Here is a 24,494-nt window from a genome sequence, read left to right on the forward strand (position 1 = left end):
GGAAATACAGGTGAATACAAAATACAAAACAATGGCAAAGAAGGTCAGACCCGTGGCTACTCCATTGCCAAAAGAGAGTGACACTGTTATGGAGAAAGCATCTTGATAGCCTATTCTCTGAGATCCAGGTAAAATTGGGCACTCATTTACTGAAGAAAATTTACCAGAATTACAAATTGGTGATGCAGATTTTTTAAATCAAGAAGAAATAACATGTTTTCAAGAAAGGTTAAAGAAGCATGGGAAGGATTTTGCTTTCCAACCAAGAGAGATTGGATGTGTGGATCCTAGTGTTGTGGCTCCCATGGTGATCTTCACTGTGCTACATCTCCCTTGGAATCTACGAACTATACCTATTCTGAAAGCTCATCTTCCTAAGTTGGTCGATCTGTTAAATGAGAAGATAAAGATGGGCATTTTGGAGCCCTCTTGTGCTCCTTACTCTAACAAGTGGTTTACGGTTCCCAAGAAGAATGGTACATTGAGGTTTATACAAGATATGCAGCCAGTAAACAAGGTAACTATTAGAAATGTAGGTACGAGTCCAGTGGTTGATGAATTTGATGAGGCTTTTGCAGGAAGAGCCATTTATTCTATGGGAGACTTGTATTCAGGTTATGATCAATCTCAACTAGCTAGGCAAAGCAGGGATCTGACAACCATGCATACTCCTTTGGGATTAGTAAGAATGTGTACATTGCCACAGGGTGCAACTAACTCAGCTGCACACATGATGAATGGAATGAACAAAGTGCTACGGGATTTCATTCCCCAGATCACCATGCCATTTATTGATGACGTGCCGATAAAAGGGTGTGACGAGGGTGAAAAAGATGAAGCCAAAGATCAGAGGGGGTGCAAACATTTTGTGGCTAACCATATTGTTGATTGTGACAGGATATTATCTAGGCTTGAAGAGGTCAACCTTACACTCTCAGGCCAAAAGTCTATGTTTGGGGTCAAGGAAGTTTTGATTGTGGGACACTTATGTGGACCATCTGGTAGAAGACTGAGCCTGTCAAAGTGGAGGCTATACAAAGGATGAAGGAGACATGCAGTTCAATTACAGAAGTGTGAATATTTTTAGGTGCATGTGTTTTCTACTAGATATGGTTACCCCATTTTTCACATGTTGCAGAGGTTTTATACCAGTTACTCAGGAAAGGACAAAAAGTTGTTTGGAAAGAAGAACACTCAAGAGCTGTGCAAAAATTGAAGAAGATGTTACAAGTGGCTCCTACATTAAGGAAGGCGGACTATAAAAGTGGAAAAGCCAATTAGTGATGGTTAACACGAGTCCTATAGGTATAGGGTGGGCTATTGGACACGATGCCGAGCAAGAACAAAGGTATGCTATCAGATTTGGTGCTTAAGTGTTAAGTGCTCGACAGAGAGCATATCCGCAGGTTAAAAGGGAACTTTGGGGTGTAGCAACTGCCTAAGGTGTGACAAAGAGTACTTTATCGGAGCTTCTATAATTGTAGAGACAGATTACTTACCATTGCTTGGAATGATCACAAGTTGTTCCACACCAGATATAGCCATGCTACATTGGATAACATATATTAAATCATTAAATCCCGATTTAACATATTGCACGAAAAGATAACACGATGGCTGATATGCTATCTAGGGCCAGGTTTGAAGATGAAGAGACTATGATTTTTGAAGCTGAAGATGTGGGATCGAGGTTCTTTACCTCTTCAAAATTGCATGTAGAATGTAAAAACACATTTTTTGCATTACAGTCTTTTGCCGAGGAGAAGTATAAATGTGAATGGTTGTTGATTGGGAGATATTTGAGTACACTAAAGAAGCAGGAGGACTGGATTGAACTCGAAAGAAAGCTTATGGGTATTTCTTGCAGGATGGGTTTCTATGGCGGCATCCAAAGAAGCGAAGAGGAACCCCTCAGCGAGTTGTTTGTGATAAGGTAACACAACTTCAAGTACTTAAAGAATTTCATGAGTCACTATGGACAGGACTCAGGGAAGTTTGGGCCACTTTTGCTAAAATCAAAGATTGATTTTTGTGGAAGGGTATGTATAAAGATGTCGAGCATTTTGTTGAAACTTTTTCTGTATGTCAAATGTACTCAAATGTAAAGCATCAAGATGGATTACATCTAACATATCCATTGTGCATGCATTTCAAATGGGTCATCGACCTGATAACAATGCCCACATGATTATGGAAAATGAGATACATCGTGCTTGCCAGGGAAGATTTGACGAACCAGGTTGAAGGGAGGGCTTTGCGAACCAAAGCTACAAGTATGGTATGCAAATTTTTGCTAGAAGATGTGATATGTAGATATGGTTGTGTTGGATGAATTAGTGCAGATAGAGGAGAGCTACATGCTGATGAAGCCAAATATTTTTTTGCTCGTATGGGTGTAAAATTAACACTCACTACTGCATACAATCCTGATGGGAATGGTAGAAGTGAGAGAGGGAATCCGCCCATTGTCAAGGCATTGGCTAAGGCATTTAAAGACCGGATTGGTGAGTGGCCTTGGCTACTTCCTTATGCTTTATGGGCGGACCACACTACACACAACACAGTTATAGGTTTTATGCCATTAGAGCTGATGTATGGACAAAAGCCTATTATGCCTCTTGAGGAGGCAGTGACAACATGGAGCATATTGCCTTGGGATTTAGAAATGAGCAGAGAAGATTTTCTTGCTTCAAGGTTAGAAATGTAGAGCTTGAAGTGCTGAAGGAACAGGTCTAGACGGCTTATCAAACAGAGCAATGGAGCCCAAGATATTGAAGTATGAAGGTGCAGTGCATTGCAGATTATTGTCGGACAGGACAACTGGAGGCAGGTGGAGTAGGGGGATGTGAGGGTATAGGTATGTAGTGCTCTATTTAGGGAGGCTACCCGTCTTTTCAGATTGCAGATCACAGCCACGGTTTTCATTTTATGGCCAGTTGAAGTTTTGTTGGGGGCTAGGTTGGTGCCCACTTAACCACATGGGGAATCGTTCCATCTGGAAATTTTTGGACCACGACAGTGTGAGAGGTGATGTGTAGGATATGGAGCTAGCAAGAATCGACTGCTCATCAAACGAAGCCCGTAGAAAGTTGTAGCAGTGGAAAGTCGGGGTGCAGTTGCTCGGAGCTCACCACAGATGATTTTCTGACTTTTTACGGCCTCAGTTCAGGGTCTTGGAGAATCTTGAAATGCGGCAAGACCCAGGACTTTCAAGTCAACATGGTGAAGTTTTGACCGGGCCTTGCGGCTTGGCGATCCAACATTGGAGCCACAAATGGAAAAGCTTGTAAACTGAAGGGCACCCAACGGGGTTTCTATTCTTATCAAATGAAGTCTCCTTTATAAAAAACAAAAAAGAAGAAGCTTGAAGGGTGGCCACCCAAGAGGGTGCCATGTGGCATCAATAAATCCCACATGAGGAGGCAATAGAGCAAAAACAATGGGTATTTAACCCAAAGAGAGTTCCCCATTTGGTATCACAAAGGAGAAATCTCCCAGAGAGCTCAGCGATGGCTTCCCCAAGCGGGCGCTATGTAAGCATTGCGCGTTGGCGGAGCTGGGCGGCAGTGACTCGTTTTGGGGAGGCTCTGGTGGCGCTGTAGCCGTCAATGGCGGTGGCCTTTGGCAATGGTGCCGCAACACAGTGATGATGTGGCTTCCCGTTGGGGGTCGGTCCCGCGCAACAAAATATTTTGAAGGGGTACCCCCTCCCAATAGCGAGGTCTCTATTGCTCGGGTAGGGGAGGGGTCCCGCAAGCAGGTAAGTGAGAGACAAGGACAATACAAGGGGCTTATTCCACGGCCGAGTCCAGAGAGAGAGAGAGAGAGAGAGAGAGAGAGAGAGAGAGAGAGAGAGAGAGAGAGAGAGAGAGAGAGAGAGAGAGAGAGAGAGAGAGAGAGAGAGAGAGATAGAGAGAGAGAGAGAGAGGGCAAATGCAACGGCCAATCGGGGCGGCCGAGTTGGGCGGACAAAAGAAAAAACTGGATGCACCATGCAAGGAGATACTAAAAGCGAAGTGAGCCAAGTGCAAGGAATGCAAGGGAAATTCCAAAAGGAACTGAAAGAGAAGGGCACGAGTAAAGAGAGCTTCATTTTTTTCCTTTTTTTGGGGAGATTGGTACCTCTATAAAAGGGGTATTTTTTCACTAAAAAGGGGTTGGGATCTTTTAGGTTTGATGGGGTTTTTTGGAAGGGGGATATCTTCAAGGATTTTGGGGGAGAGCTTTTGGGAGGGAGAACCTGCTGGAGCAGAGGGGAGTCCTTCTTCCTGGGAGAAATCGGAGAAGCCAAAGCACAAGGAAACGAGACGGTGGGTAGCTTGGGGAAGAATTTTGAGGCAAGGATTGCAATTCAAAAGGCATACCAATCGGATGTATGCAACTGGATTGTAAAAGTGCAGCTAGAATTCTTACAGTGTATCTGCTGTACCACAACTCTTGAATTTGGGAGCTTTGTTTCTTCATCATATCAATACTTATTATTCTTAATTGCAATATTCTCTCTCTACTCTCTTGATTATTTAGTACTACGTGTATTAACCTATTGAATACTTCTACATGCACTCTAGTATCCTAGTTTGAACGCCTACTAAGCTCCTGTCTACAACCAGAGGCCCGATGCTTTCCCGGTCCACTTTGGAGAACCGCGCATCTCGACAATGTGACTTTATTCCTCAAATCACAATATCTTTCATTGATGATTTGCCTATCAAAGGATGTGAAGAAAGTGAGAAAGCTGAAGTTTTGGATCTTAGGGGATGTTGCAGGTTTGTGAAAAATTACATTAATGATTGTGAATTTTTTTTGTCTAGGTTGGAAGAAGTGAAACTACTTTGTCATGGTAAAATTCTATGTTTGGTGTCAATGGAGTGCTCATTGTGGGGAGCATGTGTAGGCCATATGGTAGGAAACCTTGTCCAACAAAGGTAGATGCCATCCAAAGAATGAAAAAAACATGCACTAGCATCACTGAGGTTAGAAGGTTTCTGGGAGCATATGTCTTTTATGTTATTTGGATTCCACATTATGCACATATAGCTAATCCTCTTCCTCATTTGCTTAGAAAGAATCAAAAGTTTAAATGCATAGAAGCATCATGTAGCTTATCCTCTTCATCATTTGCTTAGAAAGAATCAAAACTTTAAATGGACAGAAGCACATGTAAAATCCATGAGAAAGCTAAAGGAGTTGTTCTAGTCAGCACACCAACTTTGAGAAAGGTAGACTATGAGTGTCAAAAGCCAGTAATTGTTACAGTTGAAACCAGTCCTACAGGGATTAGATGAGCAATAGGGCAAGATGACTAAGAAGGACACAAATATGTGGTGAGATTTGGAGCAAAGGTACTAAGTGCTCACCAAAGAAACTATTCACAGATAAAGAGAGAGTTATGGGGTATGGTTACAGCCTCAAAAAATGGGAAAGAGTACCTAATTGGTGCATGTGTGGTTGTAGAAATAGATTATCTACCACTTCTTGGGATGATTACAAGCTGCTCAATTCCAGACATTGCTATGTTGCGATGGATTGCCTACATTAAGTCCTTAAATCCTGAGTTTAAGCACATTGCACGTAAAGACAGTACACAGTGCATTGAAGAGGTCACTATTTGCAATGTGGTAATCATGCTTTTGTTGTATGCGGATGATGTAGTGCTTCTAGCACACACTTTTGCTTGCATAGTGCGATGATTGTGAAAGAATCCAAAAAAAAGGTTATGCTTGTGAAAACTAACCATAAGGAGAAGACATACACTGTGTACAACAATGAGACACTTGAAGTTGTTGAGAGCTTTAAGTACCTTGGCCTTGAGGTTCCATCCAATCACAAGTGGCATGAATGTGCTATGTGTCATTTTGAAGAAAGAAAGAGAGCATATTATGCATTTGAGGACATGTGTAATGCAGGAAACATGAAGTGTTGGGTTCTCAAGAAGTATCTTTTTGATGCATTGGTGACACCGGTTCTTCTTTATGGAGTTGAAGTGTGGGGCAAGAGCATCTCAAAGTCTACTTGGAAAGAGTTTGAGAATGTCAAAAAGAGTTTTCTTATAAAATTTCTCCAAGTTAAGACACAAACATCATATATGATCCTACTTCTTGAGTCGGGATCCTTGGTGAAGCCCCAAAATCATCAGATGGCACATCTACCGAGGCAGATAACTCCGGCATCCAAAGCTCCGATTGCCGATTTGAAAAGACCACCAGGCTCCGTAAATAAAGCACTACACACCCATATCTCCAAACTAGCTTAGACTCCTCGTCATCATTTGGCCTATCCGTCTTGGATATGGAATCACTTCCAACTTCAAAGCCCCGTATCTTGCACACGATGGCTCCGTTTGACGAGCCTTTTGGACCTGCTCCTTCAAAACTTCAATCTCTACATATGTAAGCCAAGAACCAACACCTCATACATTCTTCACTTGCCACCCTATCTGGCCCTATTTGGAGCCCATCTTGATCTAAAAACCCACATAAAGCATACATCTCCGACATCTTTCTCACATAATAGCTGTCAACATTATTCATAAGTTGGAAAATCCTCAAATATGTATCTTTCACCCCGTGCCCACAAAGTGGCATGACAGCGTTGAAGGATGAGCTCCATAAAAAACATAGAAGCTGTGCGACATGAGAGGGAAAGGCTAGGACAGGGAAAGATTGGAGAAGAAAATGCAAAAAGGAGAGGCTGAATAGGAGCCAGAACAAGTGAAGTGTAAATACAAGCGCCCTGGGCACGACAAAAACACTTAGCAATAGAATGTCCTTTATGTGTATTCTTTTGTGATGTAACTTTATGGAGTTAGCAGTGGCACACTCTTTGTAAAATTCCAAACGATGTCAAGTCATATGATTTTGTGATATCATCATGAGGGATCCAGATCACCGTTTCAATGTCCAAAGCTGTTCTGAATTACATTTGAGATGTTAAGAAACAACTTTTGTGACCAAAGCGGGGTTTCTATGTGCTAGCATAATGGGTATGCTAACTCCCATCTTGGATTTTCTAACTAGCATATTGGGTATGCTAACTAACATACAAGGTATGATAGCTAGCATACATATAATTATAATAAGCATTTTGAGCAAAGTAGAAGTATGCTTGCATAGCATACAAGGTATGCTAGTTAGCATATTGTGTTACCATATACATGTGGTAGTGATGTGTGTGAACACACTAGGATTGTAGGGGAATTTTTTTCCTCTTTAGGAGGTTTTTTCCCCCGTGCATTAGATATACGCCCATCACTCTAGGCTATCTATCTTTTTTGTTGCACGCTAAGTAATACACTCTCACTTGTGTGCCTTTTGAGCTTCCTTTGTCTTCTTCAAGATGTGTATGTTTCTTTGCAACTCTAATTCCAACAATTGGTATTAGAGTAGGTTGCGACCTCCCAGGCTTAGTCGCTAGCAGCTCCAGTACACTCCTGCTCATTTTCTTTGATTTCAGTGAGCTTTGGCGAGCATTCGCAGGTCGACAAAAATTTTGGGTGAGCTTGTAGAGCGCAGTCTGCTCAGATTTCTGATTCTTTCTCATTTTGGCCTCCGTTTCCACTACAAGCAGCTCTGCAGAGACAATTTTGTCATTTAGTGTAGAATTTCGGTCAGTGCCATTTTCTGCATAACAAGTCCCATACAGTCTACTATGGGTTGTTCTATATGGCACGTGCTAGTATCACTCAAGTTCTCCTCATTTCCGACAGTTTTCACATCAGGTGCAGCATTTACCATGGCTGACAACAACACAGATGTGTTAAAGATGTTTGCTGCTGAGGACGGGTTGGATGGGTACAATTACCTTATGTGGGCTTACATGATGCAACATGTTCTTTTGTCAAAGGGCGTCTAGAATATTGTGTAGGGCATTCATGTACATTCTGGTTTTGAGGATGCAGGTGATGTTGAGGATGTTGCTTGTCTTGCTACAAGAATTACTGCTATTAGAGTTGTTTTGCCTACCAACAGAACGATCTCGTTGGGATGTTAAGGATGCGCAGGCTCATGCATTGATTGTGTTGTCTGTGAAGCGTACCATTTTTCCTTTGATTCGTTCAACAAAATCTACAAAACAGGCTTGGGATATTTTGATTGGTCTTTATGCAAGTCGCAATGAGGCAAAAATTGCTTTGCTGCGTAAAGAGTTGGAGTCGAAGATTATGCATGAGGAAGATGATATGGACACTTTCCTTGCTGGTGTCAAGGATATCAATAAGCAACTTGTTTCTGCAGGTGAAGTCATTTCAGACAGTTTCCTTGTGCAGAGTGTTCTTGATGCCTTGCAAGATTCCTACCAGACTTTTGCTAGTACTTGGAGACTTATGACCCAAGGAAATCCTGAAGTTGTCAAGTTTGATGCATTATGCACATTGCTATTGCAAGAGTCACTTTTGAGAAAAAACAGGAATAGACAGCGTGCATTTGAACAGGCTTTTATTGCTTCTCAAAGAAAGGGTGGTAACAGCAATGCAACCACTTCTTATGGTTTTGCTACAAGTGGCAAAAATTTTGTTGCCAATGCTCTGCTGGCAGCACTTTGTCTGGCAATTCTAATGATAAGGGTAAAAAGAAGATGCGTTGCCTTTATTGTAAATCTAATGATCACTTGATCAAGCAGTGTCCTAAGTTGAAGGCCAAAGAGACTAAGAAGAAAGAGGGCGGTTCCACTGCAAATACTGGTTCCACTACAAACGCAGCCATTGTTGAGTTTTTTGTCAAAGGAGACTGTGATGCTGATGTTGATGCAGAATGGGTTTTTAGTGTAGAGTGCACTTACAATCCTGTTGTCCATGATGCATGCATGTGAGCTGCTGCAGATTCACATGTGTGGTATTTTGACAGTGGTGCTGCAAAGCACATTACCTCACATCGTGAATTATTCACCTCTCTCGAGTTTGTACCTCATGGGAATTCAGTCAGTGTGCCAATAATGCCTCTTATCTGGTTCAGGGAGTTGGAAAGATTGTGCTTACTGCTGCAAATGGCAGTTCTTTCACACTTTTTGATGCACTTTATGTACCTGGGATCAAGAAGAATCTTTTGTATGTATCTGCACTTGCTAGACTTGGACTTGTAGTCAAATTTGTGGATGACAAATGTACAGTTCAGGATCTCAGTTTTTGTGATAAAATTGTTGCATCTTGGCTTTCATGCTGTGGGCTGTATAAGCTCACTTTGTATGACAAGTGTGGACAAAATTTTGCAAATGCAGTTGCAGATTCAAGGGCTATTTCAGATGCAAAACTTTGGCATGCACGTTTTGATCATCTGAATTTTGCGAGTTTGCTGCATTTGCAAAAATCTGATATGGTTTCTTCTTTGCCGCTTCTTGAAGCACCTGTCAAACATGTTTGTGAAGGCTATATTTTGGGTAAAATGCAGCGTTCTAAGTTTCCAAAGAATGGTTCAGCTAGGGCCACATGCAGGTTGCAGCTTGTGCATAGTGGTGTTTGTGGGTCCATGCAAACTGCGTCCTTGGGAAATTACCTGTACTTCATGACTTTTATTGATGATTACTCCAGGAATGCATGGGTGTTTCCGCTTAAAGAGAAGTCCGAAGTTTGTATGTGCTTCAAATTCTTTTTGGCTATGGCTGAAAATGTCTTGAAATGTACTATGGGCACCCTCCGTTCCAATCGAGGGGGGAGTATATGTCTCATGAATTTAATGCATTTTTGGCTAGTCGTGGGATAAAACACAAATGTACAGTGCCTTATACACCTCAACAAAATGGTGTTGCTGAGAGGAAAAATAGGTCACTTACGGAAATGGCACAATGTATGGTCAAAAGTCAACTTTGACGCATTCTTTTTGGCTTGAGACCATCATGTGTGCCATCTTTGTTCTTAACAGGTGTCCTACAAAAGCTTTGTAGTCCATTACTCCATATGAAGTATGGCATGATAGAAAGCCTTCTATTGGCACATGTGTGTTTTTGGCTGTTTAGCATATGCATTGGTGCCACAAACACAACGCAAAAAATTAGACAATAAGGTTGTCAAATGTATTTTTGTTGGTTATAGTGCTGAAATCAAAGGTTATAGGTTGTATCATCTGCAAACAAAGCGTATACTAGTTTCACGAGATGTAGTGTTTGTGGAAGATTTTGTTCAGCCCTTGCAGTCATGTACTAGAGACAATAATGTAAGCTCAAAAGACATTTATGACACTTTGTTGCCTCTTTTTAGTGGTGGAAGTTCGAATGTAAATTCCAATGAGGCAAATGTACAGCTTATGGGGGTTTTGAAAATGTTACAGATCAGCCTATTATTGATGCAAATGTACATGATGTACTTGATGAGGAAAGGACTGCAAAATGACAAGGCTAGAGGTATGCCAAAATGGTTGGTGCATACATTGTGTGACAGTAAATTGGATGCACCTTTGTCTAGGCGTACTCGTTCAGGCTCTCGCCATGCATCTTATGCATCAGATTGTTATGTTTTGGCTGTGTCTAGCTTAGATGATGTTGAGGAACCTCTGTCTTCTGATAAAGCACAAAATTCAAAAAATTGGATGGTTGCCATGCAATCAGAATATGATGCACTTATAGAAATTGACACATGGACTTTATGTGGTTTTCCTCCTGGAAAAAAGGCCATTGGTACAAAGTGGGTTTACAAGTTGAAACGCAAGCCGGATGGTGAGATCGGTTGCCATAAGTCTCGACTTGTTGCAAAGGGTTATGCACAACAAAAATGCATAGATTAAGAAGAGACTTTTTCTCCCACTTTTCGTATGACTACTATGCGTTTTCTATGTTCATTGGCAGCTAATTTTGGTTGGGATGTACATCAATCAGACATTGTTACTACTTTCTTGAATGGTGACATATTTTAGGAAGTTGATGTAAACACATCCTCGTGGTTTTGTCATAAAAGGACAAGAGGACAAAGTGTGCAGATGTAAGAAGGCTTTGTATGGGTTGAAGCAATCTCCTCATGCTTGGTATGAGAAAGCTGACACTCATTTGATCAAACGAGGCTTTTGTAGCAGTTCAACAGAAAGCACATTGTATGTAAAGCGTGAGGGTGATGTACTTCTCATTGTGGTTCTTTATGTAGATGATTTGGTGATCACTGGACCAAATGAGAGACATATTGCTGAGTTTAAGGCTGATTTAAATGGTACTTTCAAGATGAAAGATTTGGGGCTATTGCATCATTACTTGGGTATACAATTTAAGCAATGTGATGGTGGTATTGCCTCATGTCAAAAAAGTTACATAGACACATTGCTATGTAAGTTTGGACTTGAGGATTGCAAACCTATTGCCACTCCCATGGAAAAATGTTTGAAGTTGAGTCTACGTGATGTTGGAGATCCTGTTAATGTCACTCTTTACCAAACTGCTACTGGTTGCCTCATTTATGTATGCAACACGAGACCAAATATTCAGTTTGTAGTCTCACAGGTCAATATATTTATGCATAGCCCAAGGTCTAAGCATTGGCAGGTTTTCAAGAGTATTTTTTGCTACCTTAGTGGCACTTTACATCTTGGCTGTTTTATCCCAGGGGGGGATCATTGCCGCCAGACTTACATGCTTTTTTGGACTCAGATTGGGCTGGTTGTTTTGACACGTGAGTGTCAACAAGTGGTTTTTGTTTCATGCTTGGCACTTCATGTATATCATGGTTGAGCAAGAAGCAACCTACTGTGGCCACTTCGAGTTGTAGGACTGAGTACAAGGCAGTCTTCACAGTTACGGTTGAATTTGTATGGCTCAGACGCCTTATGGCTGATTTGGGTGTTGGACACGACACTGCCAACACTATCTACACTGATAGTCAGAACACATTGGCAATTGCAAGGAACCCAGTTTTTCATGCTCCCACAAAGCACATTGAGGTGCATTACCACTATGTTAGGGAGAGTCTCTCAGCAGGAGAGATGAGCTTGGCTTATGTGCCAACACACGACAACCTTGCAGATCTTTTCACAAAGGCATTGTCTTGTGAGAATATTGAAGCTTTCCGCAAAGATTTGGGCTTGCTCCCCTTTGTGGGCTGATCATGTCCTCATGGCATGGCACTTCCCTTTACTCATTGTTAGCAGCAAGCTAACGCGGACACCATTTTTGCACCATTTTTCGAAGTCTGCCTTGTAAAACATTTATTATTTTGATAAATTGGGAATTTTGTAACTCTTATTTTCTCACATAAACCTTTTAATTAATGATCTGGGGATACAAGCTTCCAGATTGTATCAGCCAGTCATTTCCCAGCTTTGATAGAACTCCAAATTATTAGTTTTGACCACACTAAAACCTTGGCTAAGGTATAAAAGCCAATTTTTGAATTTTTTTAATAAGTTTTTGGATAAGAAATACACAGTGTGAGCTAAAGGCGCTCACTTCTCTCCTTCTCGCGCTTCCTACTCCCTCTTCGGTTGTCACATTGCGAATGCGTTTGTTGCATTGCAACCGCACGTAAGAGCTCTAAGCATTGACGTAAGCCATTCACAATATTTCATAGTTTTTGGCGTCGTTGACCCGAGGCCTAATTTCATCATAACTAGGAATTTACATGTTCAAATCAAAAACTAAGCATAGGCGGGGTATTGGGGCATCATTGCTAAGAATTCAGATGCATTTGGGTCGAAAACAACTAGGTCAAAAAGCCACTGCTGTTAATAATCGCAATTTTGGAACTTGACCTAAAGTGGGGTTTGAGGCCATAGGCATGTGTGCTTAGGTCTTATAAACTTGTCCTAGAAGTTTCGTCACATTTGGATGTCATTTGATGCTGTAACGGATGTGATTTGATTGCCGATGAGCGATTGGCTTTTGGTGATTTCAGTCCCTTGAGTGTAGCTTGAGTTAGATGTGAGTTGTTAGTTGTTTTCCGAGAGATTGAAAACCTCTTGTAGCCTCTATGCACTAGGCAAGTCAGCTTCGTCCCATGGTCTGACAAATTAATTGTGGTTCTCGCTAATACTGCAATAAGATAGGATGGTGTGGTTAGACATGCGTCCCACATTTGGCGCCATTGCCGGGGATCAAAGAGACCTAAACTAGGGAAAAACACGCGCATCCTGTGTAGTTATCCTTTAACTTCCTCTAGGTTCGCCTAGAGTTCAAAACTTTGTTTTAGAAACCGCATAGCTTAAGATTGTCGTCTTTTGCTGTGTAGAGGTAGCTTGGAAGTAATCGTACTTGCTGAGTACCTTTAGGACTGTAGGATTGTAGATTTAGATTAGGATTTGGATAATTTTATTGGTAGACTAGACAAGTCTTAAGATCAAGACTCTGAAAAACATAAAAACAACAAGAAAACGAGTGTTTGTGGACACTTTCCACAACCCCATTGCATGAGAATCTAGGAGTAGGGTAAGTACGATTCGAAGTGGATTTCAGAACATGCTCTGTCTGAAAGAATCAAGACTCGAATCCACTCAAGAATAAGCCTAAGAGTTGTCTGAACCAGTGGGTAAGCTCAAAGACACTTTGAGGTAAGAGTTGGCCAAAACTCAGATTATTTACTTTTTCTTGACATTTTAGGCCAAATTAAGTTTTGACTTGATTCATAGGCTTAAAAAACATCATATGAAGATTGTCTTTGAGAAAATTGAAAAAAAGTGCTCATTTCAAGCCTAAAGTAAATAATCACGATTATTAATTTTTTGCTCTAAATTGACCAAGGTTCATCCATTGACTCATTCCATGTGTACAAACAACTTTTGTAAAGGCCCAAAAGATTTGGATCACAAAACTGACAAAAAATTGGGTAAAAACTAAAGTTTGTACTGACTTTTTGAATCTTGAGTATAAATTTGGAAAACATTTATCCAAACTTGTTGAAAATTGTTTCATAGGCTTATGTTGATGTGATAAACATGTGTATATGCTCAGTTGACCAAAAATTTACAAAAATTTGTCAGAAGTAAATAACTGTGATTATTTACATCTGCCCTATTTTTTAACTTTTTTGACCAAGTCTGCATATCACTGGCTTCACCATGTTGTAATAAGCCCACAAACCAAATTTGGTAAGATTTGGACCATTAAAGTGAAATTTGTGACTAAAATTGCAAAGTTAGTCCGCAGAGATAATTGATGACCATTTGACCAAAAATTGTCCAAACTTGATGAAAATTGGCTAGTGACCTTAACTTAAGGTTCTTAACAAATCTGTGTCAAAGTTGGGGCAAAAACTTGAAAAAATATAGTTGGAGTAAATAATTGTGATTGTTTACATCTGCTTCAAAACTTGATGATTTTGCAAATTTGAGTCTACCACAAGGTCAAGCACATCAAGTAGACTTAAGCCAGATTCTCTAAATCAGAGTCTGCGGACACCAAACAGTTGATAAACTTGATGAGAATTAGTCCAAACTTGTTCAAACTTGTCCAGGGACTCTAACAAGTTGTATACTTGCCAAACCTATCAAAAAAGTGTAAAAAATTGACAAAAGTAAATAATTGTAATTATTTACTTCTGCTATCCAGAGACATCAATTTTGACTTTTGAGCTTATGCAGTGTTAGACCAACATAATATAAAGCAACATGGAAATTTTAGGTTCAATCGGATCAAAATTGGTACAGATACACTCAGTTTCCAGATTGCAGATCAAACCTTTGAATTCTGCTAAAGTCGAATCTGAAAGTCAAATTTTGACTCCCATAGCTCAATTTGGAGTGATACATAGAGACCAATCACGAGAGTTCTCAAGAGCTCTACTGTCTTTATAGAAGAATAACTAACTTGACTAAATTTGTATAGGAATCAGGTTGCAGACGAGGAATCAGTGGCTTGACAGAAAGTTGTAATTGAATCGAGTGGAAATTGACGACAAGTCAATCCAAAGGTGAGTACTATATCCAGAGCTTCACAAGTCTATATGAACCTTAGATCTGGTCTTGTACTAGGAAATCAGGGCATACTCGGAGAAACCTCCAGTAGAGTATCTACCAAAGAAAGCGTGAATGAAGGCAATTCCTTGCACACAATTCCTAAAGAAAAGTCTCAGACACTTTTTCAGATTCAACATCCGAAATGTCTTCTTACTCGACTCACTCGAAAATCGGAACGACAGTGCGCTATAAGCATATACTATCTTTTAACGAGACTAACCGTCATGGAGCCCAGGTTTACTTGGACCCTAACGAGGAGTATGCCATTCACATTGATGATCATGGTATTGAGTTCAAAGAAGAGGTTAGGGAAAACAAACAAGGAAAAATGTACATGGATCGAAATGGAACTCAGTATTTACAGGTCGAAAACCTTGACGTGATAGACAAATGGGGGTTAGAAGTAAACACTATAATCCTAGATATGTCAGCAAAATACGGACCACCAACTTTAGAATTAAAGGGATACGATCAAGTAGACTTGAAGCCCTTGAAACGGCTTAGTACGGATAATCCTAGGATCGGAGTCTATTGTTGGGAAGATAGAAACATAAAAGATCTTTTGTGGACTTCTCATGTCAAGCCAGGACAATTAACGGCCATGACGATCATCTATATCTTCAAGATCAAAGATAAGGGATCAGCAGACCTACCAACCTACCTGTTTAGTGATTGTTATAACAACAACTTTGTTATGATGACTCCTGAGGAGGTACAACAAACGAAATACCAAGGGTATTTCATAGGGGATTGGATATTGGGGCAAGGACTAGAAACCATTCCAAGAGATGAACACTGTGAGAGATCATCTGAGAGTAATGTGAAGAAACCAGAAACCACCTCATCACGTAGAAAACCGGGTGACACTAAGGCCAGTCCAGGGCTACATGAGTCACTATTTCCAACAGACTGGTTTGAAGGACTCGGAACATGGCCAACTCCTAGAAGACCGGGAGTTGAACCAAACAGATGCGTCAGACCAGCTGATTTTCAAAAATGGGTCAAAAAATACAGTGGATCAGGGGATCCATATGACCACTTAGCGAGCTTTAAGCAAGTGCTAAGAGCAGAGCGTATATTTGATTTCCATACTCAATTTGAGGAGTTTGGAATGACATTAGAAGGAAAAGCTTTGACATGGTTCCAAAACATTGCACCAAGGTCAATCATGGACTTGAACACATTAGCTCAAGGATTTGTAGATGCGTGTTCCAAAACGGGGATTAAACATAATACGGTAGCTCAAATTTACAGCTTTAAACAGAAACATAGTGAGTCTGTTAGGATTGTGCAACTCGAATGAAACAATACATTGCCAGATGCCCAGAGATGGAGATACCTGTAGAAGAACGACTTTTATGTTTGTTTCTTGAGGGATTGCTAAACAAAGAACTTCATGCTATACTCTATAGTAAAAATCATACAACCCTAGAAGCATGTGTGTCTGATGCGATTGACCTAGGAGACAATTGCAAGATCTTCAATGAAGAAGATGTCCCTAAGGATAACCAAAGTGAGAAAACAACATCCACAAAACCAGCACGTGGAAATGGATGCTGCGGCACCACTCTCAGCCATAGAAGATATGCTAAAAAGAATGAACGACATGATGAATAATATGCAAAAAGCACCTATGAGAGGACCAGGACAAGGGATACCCCCATAGGGACAACCAATTAGGCCACAAAAATGGTGTGCAATCGAGGGTAAATGGACCAACCATGAGACCCACGAGTGCTACTTCAGACCAAAGTATGATGGGAATGTTCAGTACGTGCCTATGAGGCCACAAGGACAACCCATGTATAGATATCAGCCTAATATGACCCAAGCTTAAAGACCACCAATGGGTATAGAAAGAACTCAACCTGTGATGGGACAACAACCTTTGTATCCATGACATAATGTAGTGTCTGTAAAGTACATGCACTCTAAAGGAGTCATAGATGAACAAGCATTAGTGCCTGTCACACCCTATGCAGAGCCTAGTCCATCTACAGTAATGGTGGAGGGAGATTGGTATAACCCACATCCACCACCAATGGAAGAAACTATGACCTACACTCCACTAGAGCTAGCACCGATGTATTATGTAGCTAATCAAGGTGTCAGACCTCCCATGGGAAGACCCATGATGAAGCCTAGAACAGGAAACTGTCATAAATGTGGTGCTGATGACCATTGGAAGAACAAATGTCGAGAGCCTGATAAAAACCTTAAACCAATTGAAGCCTGTTGCATACAGTGTTGCAAAAAGGGAGGACACTTTCTGGAAGATTTTCCTAAGAATCCTTTGAACAAGGGAAAAAGTGTCGTAAACGTAGTCCAAGTGATGCCTAGTAGCTCATCAGAGAGTGAACCGATTGTTCCAATCAAGGTAATCACTAGAGCCCAGGCAAAGAAAAAGAAACACAACTCCTCTGATGATTCGGAGAACATGAAAGTTTCTTCTCAAAGAATCAAAAGGAGTAGAAGCAAAAGATATGAGATGAGAAAACAAAAACAATGGTTTGAAATTGAAGAGAAAGCAAAAATGTTAGCCCAGGACAAGTTGAAAGAAAATGGCAGTGAATTCAAGGAAACAACCGTGAAATATGGAGGATCCATTTTGGTTGATAAATTTTTTGACCCTATTAATGCTGCCTTGGAAGCCTACCAAGAAGGACTTAAAGCAGGCCAAAACATGAAAAACAAGTGGAAAAACTATCCATCTCCAGACATGGAAGTAGCGAAATTTGATAAAAATCACGCAAGAAATGCTGGATAAACAAAAACCCAAGCTTGAAAGTATTGCAAAACCTGAAGAGCTTGCGGTAGAAGAAGTTTAAGAAAAATCTGATGTGGTGGCAGAACCCCACCTTGTAAGAAATGAACCAGAGCTTATAGTGCCGGACAACGAAGATGCCTTTGACGGAATTCCATTTGTAGAGGAAGACTGGCCAGGACACTTATGGAAAAAAGTGAGAGAGATCAATGATGGGAGCCTAACTTTAAAGTCAGTTCCTATAGAGGAAGTCTGGTTGGATAACCTACCTTCTGATATGAACATGGATTTACAATCCTTGTACGGGGATTGCGGATCAGAAGCTTTAGGAATATCTAAACCATTGACATTGAAAACATTACCTTCTTACTTGGGAGATAACGAAGATGAATCCATCGTTTGCAAGACCACTCAAGTAAAAAGAGCTGAAAAGACCCTAGAAGTAGACAACATTCATTCAATCATGTCTACACCCATCCAATGCACTCTTACTTTGGGAGAATTGTTGAAACTCAGACCATACTTGTGGAATGATTTATAGAAAACCCTAGAGAAGGTGGTGATAACGGGGTTAATCTCTAAAAATTTGGGAGAAGTGAAAAATGAAATGAAAAACAAAGAGATTCAATCAGTTCCTATGAACAAGGTCGAAGAATATTATGGAGGGGAAGAAGGGAACACCACCCTCCCAGTGAAATATAATTACATTTAAACCATGTCAATACTGGATAGTGAAGCTGGCATAGCCATAGCCACTAAAGCAGTATGGGAATCCTGGGGACAGCCAGCCATTAGACAAACTCGAATGAAATTGTAGTTGGCTGACGGACACATTGAGAGACCACTAGGGCTGCTTGAAAAAGTAATAGTCAATTCCTGTGGAATTGAATATCAATACACTTTTGCCATAGTAGAATTTGGGAAAAAACTCAACTATGAAATCATATTGGGAAGACCTTTCATGCTACAGGTACAACTTATCCAAGATTGGGGAAACAACTATCTGTACTTGAAGCAAGTGGGATCTATAGCAAGAGTCAATATAAAAGATCACACTTATAGAGATTTCTTGAAAACACCCATCCAAGAGTTTGATTCAGTCTCTTTGGCTGAATTAAACTCCCATCTTGGTTAAACAAAGACACTCCTATTTGGATGTGCGGAGCTTCAGAAAATGGAAGCTGAAGACGAAAAGAATGTATCCTAGAAAGGGACTGCACCGACGAAGCCTACGTACCTGAACCCTTTCTAGAACATTTATTTGAGTCATTCGAGTGGACTCAAATTTTAGCAACAATGGATTTATGTGTGAATACATCTATGCCTACTCAATTTTGCAATGAGGATGGCTACAACATAATTCCCATCCAAATGATATCAATCCTCAACATTGAAAACAAAGAAGAGGAACCCAAGGACTTGATGAAAGCTCAACAAGTCTTTTCAGACCTCTATTACGATGCAGCTGATGAGTTAGATGAACACTCAGCTACCTCAGAAGATTCGGGGTCAGAAAAAGAGCATACGAGAGCTAAGTTACTCTACAAGGAGGGGAGGAAAAGTTTTTTGACTTTCCAAACCAGATTTCAAGAAGACAAAAGTGGTATAGATGAAAGAGAGACACCAAAATTGTGAAAACGCGACCTATGCCATCAGTCTCCAGTAAAACACAATTCCTGATGCAGATAGATGCTAATGATTGTGCCAAGGACAAAATAACTGGCAGATATGCTTCAAACAAAAACTCAGAAATGTCTCAGATATCGAGAAAAACAAGGAAGGGTACTCAAGAAAAATCTCAGGATTAAAAACCACTCATGACTAGAGTCAAGCGGAAAACAAAATATCAAGAGTTGAAAAAAGCTCTAAAGGAGATATACACAATTGAAATGGAAACCACGAAAGAGGATGATAAGGATGTAATGCACGTTCCATCCCATTACAAAAAGTATACTCTCCAAGATTGAAAAATCATAATTGAACAACCTGTTAGAGAACTACGGAAACAAGGTGAATCTTACAAAGGGCCTGAAAACGCTAAAAGGGTAGACTTGGTTGAACCAGGAGAAGAGCCTAGACCTGCTTACATTGCAAATGATCTAACAGAAGAAGAATAAAAGATTTTGCTGAGCTTGTTAAAGGAATACCAAGATATCTTTGCTTGGTCTTACAAGGATCTCAAGGGTGTTGATCCAGAAATCTATCAACATACCATACCCATGAGAGATGATGCGAAACCCAGTAGATAGAGACCATACACGCATAACAAAATATTTGCCACAAAGATCAAAGAAGAGATTGAAAAACTAAAAGAAGCTAAATTCATTTACAAAATTGAACACACAGATTGGGTGTCTCCCATTGTGGTAGTACCAAAGAAGAACGGAAAATTAAGAGTGTGTCTTAATCTCAAAAAGGTAAATGCCGCCACCATCAGAGACAACTTTCCTCTTCCGATAACGAACATGTTTTAGAACTAGTTGTAGGAAGAGAAGCGTACAGCTCCATAGATGGCTTTTTGGGATACAATCAACTTTTGGTTGACCCAAAAGATCAGCATAAAACTGCTTTTGCAACAGAATGGGATATATTTGCCTATCGGGTTATGCTGTTCGGGTTAACTAATGCTCCAGCCATGTTTTAGAGGTTGATGAGCCATGCTTTCAAAGAGTATCTTCGGAAATTCTTAGAAGTATATATGGATGATATATGCGTACATTCGTCAATCCGGGCTGATCATTTTGAACACCTCAAAAAGGTATTCGAAAAATGTAGACTTTATAGGATTTTCTTAAATCCTGAAAAGTGCACATTCATGGGAAGACAAGGAAAAATGCTTGGACATATAGTGTCTAAAAATGGCATAGCTACTGATATTGAGAAGATTCATGTCATTGTTGATTTGCCTAGACCAACAACAATTAAGGGGGTACAAGTCTTCATGGGACATTGTGGATATTACCGACGGTTCATCTACATGTATGCTATAATTGCAAAACCCATGTATAGCTTGATTACGCAACTTTAATGGACCGAGGCATGTGAAGAATCCTTCATGAAGCTTAAGAAAGCTCTCACTTCAGCTCCAATATTGAAAGCACCAGATTGGAATAAGGTATTCCACGTACATGTAGATGCTTCTAATTTTGCTATTGGTTGTATACTAGCTCAACTAGGAGACGGGAAAATTGACTTTCCTATTTCTTATGCTAGCCGACAATTGAACATGGCAGAAAAGAATTACACCACCACCGAAATAGAAGGAATAGGAATGACCTATGCCATTAAAAAGTATAGACATTACCTATTACCAAACAAGTTTGTGTCCTTTGTGGACCACCAAGCTTTGTTGTATTTGGACAACAAGCCATGCAACACAGGGAGAATAGTGAGATGGTTCGTCAATCTTCTCCATTCCCTCGACAAACAAATGCTACATGTAGCATGCAAGGAGTCAGGAAAATTTGGGTACCAAAAGCACAACTTACGGATAAATCGAAACAGATCTGGGTGCCTAAAACTTTATCGACGAAACAAAAGAAGGTTCCAAGGGTTCAAACACAGAATCAAGCATCTCCAAGCAAGGAACCCAACATGAAAATGGTTTGGAAGAAAAGGGAGCACTTATCTTCTCCACAAACCGCGAAACCAATCAAGCATGATTGGTGAGTTAAGTCTCAACAGACTCCACCACACCATGCAGCACCAAGCTGACCGAGTTACCAATGGCAAGAAAAAGCTCGACAATAGTCAAAAGTGCTACCAACAGCTTAAGCAATCAGAGTGCTAAACACCCTGATGGTACAATCAAACAGAGAGCACAAAAGCTACAAGATTTTCTCTTTGGAAGACATCAACAACAATCCTCGACATCGGAAACCCTTGAGTTAATTACTCAAAACCCAGCGCTTGCACAGCATATTGGTTTGAATTGCAGATCTTCATATCATGGTAGAGCCAATCACGGCTATGCATAGACACAATTGTTCAACCCATGCACACAGTCGTTCCGGAGCGAGTACGCCATCTAGGAGGGGTGGAAGCGCACTAAGTACTAAGTAATTAAGGGCAATGTTTGAAGAGGGAGAAGAAGTTCTATGTTAACGTGTGATTTTATGCAAAATTACCTAATAATGCCCTTATAATTCATCATCAAGAAATTCACTGATAATATCTGCCCGATGAGTGTAAATAGTGTATATACTATCAGAAAATCATCAAAGATATTCCTTTTTTGGGTAATTTTCATCTTTTTTGTTGATAAGGAGGCTTAAAAATAGAGAAATCCAACAAAAAACAATAAAATTATGTTTTTCACGGGATTTTCTTAATTATTGGATTTTTACTTTACTTTTTTAGAGCATTTTGCTATTTTCTTTGATTTTTTCTAATAAATAGGTCAAAATTAATAATAAATAGCAGGAAAACTCATATGGAAAAATGGAAGACACGATGATGATCAGAAAGACAAGGTGGACAGGCACAAAATTTTTCAATGAAATCAGAAGATGGAAGCGGGAATCCTGAATTAGGTGGCTAGGCCTACTTTTGCAAAATTCTTGCGAAATGAGCTACAGGAGTCCGATCAGGGAAATTTTTGAGTCTAACATAGATTTCACAGGCTAGTAGGACTATCGGGGGAATCTAGGGAAATTTGGTTTGGGAAGTCCAGGTATAGATATCCGAGGTAGGCTAAAACCACCTCATTTCCACTTGGAGCCTTTGCAGAGAGAGAGATTTCGGCCTCTTTCGTGCTACTTTTCCGGGGCCCACAATTGACCATTTTCAACGCCGTCTGACACGAGACATGAGGGGTAAGTTCTTTACTCAACAATGATCCATTTTATACAGCCGGTAGTCAGTCTAAAGCCCTAGAAAAAATCCTAAAAATCGAGCATTGCACGAAGACCTACGACCTAAAACTGACCATAGCGGCCTGCCAGCTTGACCAAATCGGACGAGATTTGAACCATAGCATGCCCTAACATAATAGAACCTTTCTATACCATCAGATGACCATTCGGCCGGGGTCAAGGGGGTCCCCAATAGAAAAGTTAGGTTTTTGGCAAATGCCAGAATTCCGACATGACTCCACAGATAGCTTGCTAATGAGTTCCATATACAATGTATATGAATGGTTTGGTGAAATCCATCAAACAAAGCCCTCGAAAAGTAGAAAAAGGCTTGAAGGTTACACAGCATCAAATTCGACATACGAGGCCAAACTGACTCCAAATGAGCCAGAATTGGACAGGTTGCTTCATGACTATGTTACGGACAAGTCTAAAGCCTCAAAGTTGACCGACCAACCCAACAGACAGAGTAGTCACTAAAAAGGGTGATTTCAGAGTCGACAGAGCACAAAGTGATGACGGCATGACCAAACTTGACCGAATTCAATTTAGGACTTGTATTAGGTGTATGAAACATGTCTAGGTCAAATTTGTAGGTTTTGCAAAGTTTTTGTCACTGTAGTTAATAATCGTGATTATTTACTTTTGCATCAGTTTCGCTTGGAAATTGTCAAATCATCTCACCTATCATGTGTACACACCTATCACATGCCAAAAATCAAGTATGAGCCAAAATGACCACCCATTACTTGTAAAATTACCAAAAAATGCAAAGAAGTCTTTGCAAGCCAAAATTGGGGTTATGAATAACTTTTCTTGATCCAAATCACCTCACATCTCATACCCAAGGTCGATACCATGCCTAGAACCAATTTGTACCAACAAATGTCAAGTTTGGAAAAAAAGTTAATAATCGCAATTATGTACTTTTTGGTCAAAATTGGGGAATTTTGATATTTTTCCATCATACATCCAAAGTACATGTTGTGATAAGTCCACTAGCCAATTTTGAATCAATTTGGAGATCAAAATCTCAAATTTCCTTTATATCTATTGTTTCAAAGACCTAAAGCCAAAGTCTAGTACCATTTTCATCCTGTGCATCCAAATGAGCCCATAATTCACTCAGAGCATGTATTTGATAAATACTTCAAGCCTATAAAGCCAAGTTTGCAAAAAGTTGAAATTTTTTCTCAGCTGTAGATAATCGCGATTATTTACTTTGGTTGCAAATTTTTGTTTTGACCATACAATTTTGTTCCTTGCATGATTTTATGCATCTTTACTTGTTCAAAAATTGATTTGAAGCAATTTGGACCAAATTGTCAGCATTTCAGTCTAAAAGGACATTCCATGGAAAAATCCGACAAATCTGCTAACTTTGCACTCAACAGGAGCAATGCAAGCAGCGGAGAGGGCCAAGAAGAAGCTAAACCAGAAAGAGAAACTACAAGAACTGCCTGGGTATCAACTGGACCCCGAGTCAGTCAAAGCGGCAAAGGCATCCTACCTTTCTAGAGAACAACTGGAAGAGCACCACACTACGGTCTTCATTGGAAGGTTTAAGAGTGAAGAGGGCATCAGGTGGGGTTGCAACTCCTGCCCAAAGAAGTCTATGATGTAGCTGCCAAGTCAAAGACAAAAGAGGCTAACCACAGGTTGGGGCTCAAGCATTTCTACGAACAAGAGTCTTGCGGATTGGACTTTCAGAAAGATTACAAGCTTCTATCCACCATCAAAGAGGACAGAACCGCACAATTATCCGACACCCAAGGGAACAAGGTCGAGGTAGTAATCACAAAAGAGATAGTGGCAGAGGTACTCAGATTGCCCACTGAAGGAATGACCATGCGGGCAAGAGACAGAAAAACCACAGGCACATTTACCAAGGAGACAAATGTGGCTACATTTATTGATCTTATCCACAAACAGATGAAAGAGCTAGCCCATTTGTACCATCAACACTTCCATTTTCTGGCAAAAAGGCCACCAAGGTACACTACACCAAATCACGCCATGGTG

The sequence above is a fragment of the Adiantum capillus-veneris genome, chromosome 24 (assembly GCF_014529385.1).
Source record: "Adiantum capillus-veneris isolate H3 chromosome 24, ASM1452938v2, whole genome shotgun sequence".
NCBI classification, from domain to species: Eukaryota; Viridiplantae; Streptophyta; class Polypodiopsida; order Polypodiales; family Pteridaceae; genus Adiantum; species Adiantum capillus-veneris.